Here is a 7,775-nt window from a genome sequence, read left to right as displayed (position 1 = left end):
GATATTGTACCTTAACCTAAGGTATATCGTACCTTAACCTAACCTACATTGCGCCTTCACCTAACCTACGTTGTACCTTAACCTAACCTACGTTGTACCTTAACCTAACCTACGTTGTACCTTAACCTAACCTACGTTGTACCTTAACCTAACCTACGTTGTACCTTAACCTAACCTACGTTGTACCTTAACCTAACCTACGTTGTACCTTAACCTAACCTACGTTGTGCCTTAACCTAACCTACGTTGTGCCTTAACCTAACCTACGTTGTGCCTTAACCTAACCTACGTTGTGCCTTAACCTAACCTACGTTGTGCCTTAACCTAACCTACGTTGTGCCTTAACCTAACCTACGTTGTGCCTTAACCTAACCTACGTTGTGCCTTAACCTAACCTATGTTGTGCCTTAACCTAACCTATGTTGTGCCTTAACCTAACCTATGTTGTGCCTTAACCTAACCTATGTTGTGCCTTAACCTAACCTATGTTGTGCCTTAACCTAACCTATGTTGTGCCTTAACCTAACCTATGTTGTGCCTTAACCTAACCTATGTTGTGCCTTAACCTAACCTATGTTGTGCCTTAACCTAACCTATGTTGTGCCTTAACCTAACCTATGTTGTGCCTTAACCTAACCTACGTTGTGCCTTAACCTAACCTACGTTGTGCCTTAACCTAACCTACGTTGTGCCTTAACCTAACCTACGTTGTGCCTTAACCTAACCTACGTTGTGCCTTAACCTAACCTACGTTGTGCCTTAACCTAACCTACGTTGTGCCTTAACCTAACCTACGTTGTGCCTTAACCTAACCTACGTTGTGCCTTAACCTAACCTACGTTGTGCCTTAACCTAACCTACGTTGTGCCTTAACCTAACCTACGTTGTGCCTTAACCTAACCTACGTTGTGCCTTAACCTAACCTATGTTGTGCCTTAACCTAACCTATGTTGTGCCTTAACCTAACCTATGTTGTGCCTTAACCTAACCTATGTTGTGCCTTAACCTAACCTATGTTGTGCCTTAACCTAACCTATGTTGTGCCTTAACCTAACCTATGTTGTGCCTTAACCTAACCTATGTTGTGCCTTAACCTAACCTATGTTGTGCCTTAACCTAACCTATGTTGTGCCTTAACCTAACCTATGTTGTGCCTTAACCTAACCTATGTTGTGCCTTAACCTAACCTACGTTGTGCCTTAACCTAACCTACGTTGTGCCTTAACCTAACCCATATTGTACCTTAACCTAACCCATATTGTACCTTAACCTAACCCATATTGTACCTTAACCTAACCCATATTGTACCTTAACCTAACCCATATTGTACCTTAACGTAACCTAATTTGTGCCTTAACGTAACCTAATTTGTGCCTTAACGTAACCTAATTTGTGCCTTAACGTAACCTAATTTGTGCCTTAACGTAACCTAATTTGTGCCTTAACGTAACCTAATTTGTGCCTTAACGTAACCTAATTTGTGCCTTAACGTAACCTAATTTGTGCCTTAACGTAACCTAATTTGTGCCTTAACGTAACCTAATTTGTGCCTTAACGTAACCTAATTTGTGCCTTAACGTAACCTAATTTGTGCCTTAACGTAACCTAATTTGTGCCTTAACGTAACCTAATTTGTGCCTTAACGTAACCTAATTTGTGCCTTAACGTAACCTAATTTGTGCCTTAACGTAACCTAATTTGTGCCTTAACGTAACCCATGTTGTGCCTTAACGTAACCCATGTTGTGCCTTAACGTAACCCAATTTGTGCCTTAACGTAACCCATGTTGTGCCTTAACCTAACCTATATTGTGCCTCAACCTAACCTATATTGCGCCTTAACCTGACGCACGTTGTCGCTGAACCTGCTCTGTAATTGTTATGCAACTCGTTAAATTAGTGTAGTGTTGCCTAACCGCAACCCTCGCAATATAGTTCGCTATTCGCACTGCCCGGTCCCCTGTGTATCGCGTCATGTTAAACACCTTGCAGGTGTTGCTGACTTTCCACATGCTCCTGCTATACACTGTAATGTGGATAGCAGCAGGACGTACATGCCCCCCCCCCTTCCCCCCTGCCTTCGCAAGCTGGTCGTTGAGAAGTTTGCATGTTCAATGCCCTTCGCATGCCGACGTACTCAGCCTACGTTGTGGTACGGCCTGTCACCTGTCCGCCGATGTACGCAAAACCCACAAACTGTACTGCACATTGGTCCGTATGTACTGAATGATACATCGTGGCACATGTGTGACCGTACGACGACTGCGCCTAGCAACGGCAGACCATACAGTCCAAATATTGTGCACGCAGCTACGTGTCGTCTCCCTATAAGAGCTGGATTGCAGTGTGGTACGCCATTCAGACGTGTGGGAGGAACGGACGCCCTGGATGGCGATCAGCATGAGCAGTCTGTTGATGTAGTGGAGCGTGTATTCGGACGTAGTCGTCTCTTCTCACACACCCGTGATAGCATGTTGCACCGCGTTCCACATCTGCGACATCCTGCAGAGGCCGGCTGACAGTCGTTCGCGCAATGGACACCGCATACGTACGGGGGCTACCTTCCACGTGTTCTCGAGGCGTGCACATGTTGTTGCGTCTATGTGGGCAGACGTAGTGTGTTGTGACACCTGACACAGGCATGCAATACTCGTTGCAAATGGCGATGGACGTCTACGTTTGCTGGTGACGTTACGCAAATGAACAACAGGTAACCCGTTGTGGTGCGGTTGTTCTCGCTAGAGGTGAATCAGTGTTGGCGACGATCGGTCGAGCTATTAACCGGTTGTTTCAGGGATACCCACCATGCCCACGAACGTGAAAGGGGACCCACCATGCCCACGAACGCGAAAGGGGATCTGGGTGTGAGGCGATACGCGGCGGTGGCTGGGTGGGACCGTCCCCGGCCGGTGAGGGGGGGCCGCCCGGCGTGCTGGCAGCGCGGTGCGTGGGCGCACGCGCTACAGCCGGCTGGTGGGGGCGGCCAGTGGCAGGCGCGCCGGCCGACGGACGCGGCAGGCGGCGCAGCTGCGCGCCGGCGCCCCCTGCTCGCGGCGCCTTGCGGCCAAAGTAGGTCCTCGCGGGCCCGGTGCGAAGCGCGGTGGCCATCTGCAGTGTGCTGGTCCGATTGAGGACTGTGTGCGCTGAGGATGCGCCGCCGCCCGGCGCTCGGCGCCGCGACGCCGTCTGCTGCTCGGTCGCCCCAGCGGTTCTCGCAGGTGGTTTGTATCGCAGCTGTGCGGACGTGTTGGCGCGTGCGCTGTGCTGGGAGAGTTCGCTTCGGCACCCAAGTGGGGCTTTTGTCCTTCTGTGGCGCTGGCGTTGGAGCTGCCGGTCACCGTAGGTGGCGCGTGTTGTCTCCCGCCGGCAATGCCACGACAGCACGCTCCCGGGCCTCTGTCGGCAGCGGCAAGCTCAGTTGGGAGCACGGGTGGTCGCACCTAAAGCGTCTACTCGCCTAACTCCGGGCGATTGCGCCTCTCTCGAACCCGACCAAGTACTTAGGACGGCGCTGCGCGCCGCCGGGACCTGAGAGGGTTTCGAGGTGTGTTGTGCAGGGGAGCTCAGCCTCCTCCTGTTTGCAGAATAATTGAGCGGACGCTTGCGTGTTCGCGCGGGCCCCCGGGACACACTCCCGGGCGGCCGGCTGCTCAGCTCTAGTTGACGCAGCTCCCTGGTTGATCCTGCCAGTAGTCATATGCTTGTCTCAAAGATTAAGCCATGCATGTCTCAGTACAAGCCGCATTAAGGTGAAACCGCGAATGGCTCATTAAATCAGTTATGGTTCCTTAGATCGTACCCACGTTACTTGGATAACTGTGGTAATTCTAGAGCTAATACATGCAAACAGAGTCCCGACCAGAGATGGAAGGGACGCTTTTATTAGATCAAAACCAATCGGTCGGCTCGTCCGGTCCGTTTGCCTTGGTGACTCTGAATAACTTTGGGCTGATCGCACGGTCCTCGTACCGGCGACGCATCTTTCAAATGTCTGCCTTATCAACTGTCGATGGTAGGTTCTGCGCCTACCATGGTTGTAACGGGTAACGGGGAATCAGGGTTCGATTCCGGAGAGGGAGCCTGAGAAACGGCTACCACATCCAAGGAAGGCAGCAGGCGCGCAAATTACCCACTCCCGGCACGGGGAGGTAGTGACGAAAAATAACGATACGGGACTCATCCGAGGCCCCGTAATCGGAATGAGTACACTTTAAATCCTTTAACGAGTATCTATTGGAGGGCAAGTCTGGTGCCAGCAGCCGCGGTAATTCCAGCTCCAATAGCGTATATTAAAGTTGTTGCGGTTAAAAAGCTCGTAGTTGGATTTGTGTCCCACGCTGTTGGTTCACCGCCCGTCGGTGTTTAACTGGCATGTATCGTGGGACGTCCTGCCGGTGGGGCGAGCCGAAGGCGTGCGACCGCCTCGTGCGTGCTCGTGCGTCCCGAGGCGGACCCCGTTGAAATCCTACCAGGGTGCTCTTTATTGAGTGTCTCGGTGGGCCGGCACGTTTACTTTGAACAAATTAGAGTGCTTAAAGCAGGCAAGCCCGCCTGAATACTGTGTGCATGGAATAATGGAATAGGACCTCGGTTCTATTTTGTTGGTTTTCGGAACCCGAGGTAATGATTAATAGGGACAGGCGGGGGCATTCGTATTGCGACGTTAGAGGTGAAATTCTTGGATCGTCGCAAGACGAACAGAAGCGAAAGCATTTGCCAAGTATGTTTTCATTAATCAAGAACGAAAGTTAGAGGTTCGAAGGCGATCAGATACCGCCCTAGTTCTAACCATAAACGATGCCAGCCAGCGATCCGCCGCAGTTCCTCCGATGACTCGGCGGGCAGCCTCCGGGAAACCAAAGCTTTTGGGTTCCGGGGGAAGTATGGTTGCAAAGCTGAAACTTAAAGGAATTGACGGAAGGGCACCACCAGGAGTGGAGCCTGCGGCTTAATTTGACTCAACACGGGAAACCTCACCAGGCCCGGACACCGGAAGGATTGACAGATTGATAGCTCTTTCTTGATTCGGTGGGTGGTGGTGCATGGCCGTTCTTAGTTGGTGGAGCGATTTGTCTGGTTAATTCCGATAACGAACGAGACTCTAGCCTGCTAACTAGTCGCGTGACATCCTTCGTGCTGTCAGCGATTACTTTTCTTCTTAGAGGGACAGGCGGCTTCTAGCCGCACGAGATTGAGCAATAACAGGTCTGTGATGCCCTTAGATGTTCTGGGCCGCACGCGCGCTACACTGAAGGAATCAGCGTGTCTTCCTAGGCCGAAAGGTCGGGGTAACCCGCTGAACCTCCTTCGTGCTAGGGATTGGGGCTTGCAATTGTTCCCCATGAACGAGGAATTCCCAGTAAGCGCGAGTCATAAGCTCGCGTTGATTACGTCCCTGCCCTTTGTACACACCGCCCGTCGCTACTACCGATTGAATGATTTAGTGAGGTCTTCGGACTGGTACGCGGCATTGACTCTGTCGTTGCCGATGCTACCGGAAAGATGACCAAACTTGATCATTTAGAGGAAGTAAAAGTCGTAACAAGGTTTCCGTAGGTGAACCTGCGGAAGGATCATTACCGACTAGACTGCATGTCTTTCGATGTGCGTGTCGTGTCGCGCAACACGCAGCTACCTGTACGGCTCGCAGTAGCCGTGCGCCGCGTGCGGAACCACGCGTTCGTCTCAAAACTAACGGCAATGTTGTGTGGTACGAGCGCTGAAGCGCTGGAGCGGCTGGCCTGCGGCACCTGGCGCCTGGCGCCGGTTTTGAATGACTTTCGCCCGACTGCCTGTCCGCTCCGGTGTGGAGCCGTACGACGCCCATCGGCCGTGAGGCCGTTGGACACTGAACGCTGGAACAGGGCCGCCACACGCCTCAGTCCCGCCTATGCAACTGTCTCGAAAGAGATGGTGGAAACTATGAAAAGATCACCCAGGACGGTGGATCACTCGGCTCGTGGGTCGATGAAGAACGCAGCAAATTGCGCGTCGACATGTGAACTGCAGGACACATGAACATCGACGTTTCGAACGCACATTGCGGTCCATGGATTCCGTTCCCGGGCCACGTCTGGCTGAGGGTCGGCTACGTATACTGAAGCGCGCGGCGTTTGCCCCGCTTCGCAGACCTGGGAGTGTCGTGGCCGCCTGTGGGGCCGGCCGCGTCTCCTTAAACGTGCGATGCGCGCCCGTCGCCTGGCGGTTCGCATACCGGTACTTACTCGGTAGCGTGCACAGCCGGCTGGCGGTGTGGCGTGCGACACCTCGTACAACGACCTCAGAGCAGGCGAGACTACCCGCTGAATTTAAGCATATTACTAAGCGGAGGAAAAGAAACTAACAAGGATTCCCCCAGTAGCGGCGAGCGAACAGGGAAGAGTCCAGCACCGAACCCCGCAGGCTGCCGCCTGTCGTGGCATGTGGTGTTTGGGAGGGTCCACTACCCCGACGCCTCGCGCCGAGCCCAAGTCCAACTTGAATGAGGCCACGGCCCGTAGAGGGTGCCAGGCCCGTAGCGGCCGGTGCGAGCGTCGGCGGGACCTCTCCTTCGAGTCGGGTTGCTTGAGAGTGCAGCTCCAAGTGGGTGGTAAACTCCATCTGAGACTAAATATGACCACGAGACCGATAGCGAACAAGTACCGTGAGGGAAAGTTGAAAAGAACTTTGAAGAGAGAGTTCAAAAGTACGTGAAACCGTTCTGGGGTAAACGTGAGAAGTCCGAAAGGTCGAACGGGTGAGATTCACGCCCATCCGGCCACTGGCCTCCGCCCTCGGCAGATGGGGCCGGCCGCCCGCGCGGAGCAATTCGCGGCGGGGTCGTGTCCGGTTGCCTTTCCACTCGCCGCGGGGCGGGGCCGTTCCGGTGTGCGGTGGGCCGCACTTCTCCCCTAGTAGGACGTCGCGACCCGCTGGGTGCCGGCCTACGGCCCGGGTGCGCAGCCTGTCCTTCCGCGGGCCTCGGTTCGCGTCTGTTGGGCAGAGCCCCGGTGTCCTGGCTGGCTGCCCGGCGGTATATCTGGAGGAGTCGATTCGCCCCTTTGGGCGCTCGGGCTCCCGGCAAGCGCGCGCGGTTCTTCCCGGATGACGGACCTACCTGGCCCGGCCCCGGACCCGCGCCGCTGTTGGCTCGGGATGCTCTCGGGCGGAATAATCGCTCCCGTCAGCGGCGCTTCAGCTTTGGACAATTTCACGACCCGTCTTGAAACACGGACCAAGGAGTCTAACATGTGCGCGAGTCATTGGGCTGTACGAAACCTAAAGGCGTAATGAAAGTGAAGGTCTCGCCTTGCGCGGGCCGAGGGAGGATGGGGCTTCCCCGCCCTTCACGGGGCGGCGGCCTCCGCACTCCCGGGGCGTCTCGTCCTCATTGCGAGGTGAGGCGCACCTAGAGCGTACACGTTGGGACCCGAAAGATGGTGAACTATGCCTGGCCAGGACGAAGTCAGGGGAAACCCTGATGGAGGTCCGTAGCGATTCTGACGTGCAAATCGATCGTCGGAGCTGGGTATAGGGGCGAAAGACTAATCGAACCATCTAGTAGCTGGTTCCCTCCGAAGTTTCCCTCAGGATAGCTGGTGCTCGTACGAGTCTCATCCGGTAAAGCGAATGATTAGAGGCCTTGGGGCCGAAACGACCTCAACCTATTCTCAAACTTTAAATGGGTGAGATCTCCGGCTTGCTTGATATGCTGAAGCCGCGAGCAAACGACTCGGATCGGAGTGCCAAGTGGGCCACTTTTGGTAAGCAGAACTGGCGCTGTGGGATGAACCAAAC

At 54.1% G+C, this 7,775-nt stretch overlaps 3 non-coding genes across 3 annotated transcripts in view; all 3 read left to right on the top strand.

The window, feature by feature from the left end:
• Window positions 1-3,669: 3,669 nt before the first annotated feature.
• On the top strand, window positions 3,670-5,578 carry LOC126443689 (small subunit ribosomal RNA). Its single transcript, XR_007582104.1, has one exon. It is a non-coding gene; the product is annotated as a small subunit ribosomal RNA (ribosomal RNA).
• Window positions 5,579-5,931: 353 nt separating this feature from the next.
• LOC126443683 (5.8S ribosomal RNA) lies at window positions 5,932-6,086 on the top strand. Its single transcript, XR_007582098.1, has one exon. It is a non-coding gene; the product is annotated as a 5.8S ribosomal RNA (ribosomal RNA).
• A 188-nt stretch (window positions 6,087-6,274) lies between these two features.
• The window catches only part of LOC126443697 (large subunit ribosomal RNA), a 4,222-nt gene continuing 2,721 nt past the window's right edge, over window positions 6,275-7,775 (top strand). Inside the window, exon 1 of the ribosomal RNA XR_007582111.1 lies at window positions 6,275-7,775. This exon is cut by the window's right edge and continues 2,721 nt beyond it. This is a non-coding gene — a ribosomal RNA (large subunit ribosomal RNA).

This window comes from Schistocerca serialis, unplaced genomic scaffold (assembly GCF_023864345.2).
Source record: "Schistocerca serialis cubense isolate TAMUIC-IGC-003099 unplaced genomic scaffold, iqSchSeri2.2 HiC_scaffold_176, whole genome shotgun sequence".
In the NCBI taxonomy this organism is placed as follows: domain Eukaryota; kingdom Metazoa; phylum Arthropoda; class Insecta; order Orthoptera; family Acrididae; genus Schistocerca; species Schistocerca serialis.
The sequence above is the reverse complement of the archived record's forward strand: the minus strand, read 5'-3'. Positions and strand labels throughout refer to the sequence as shown.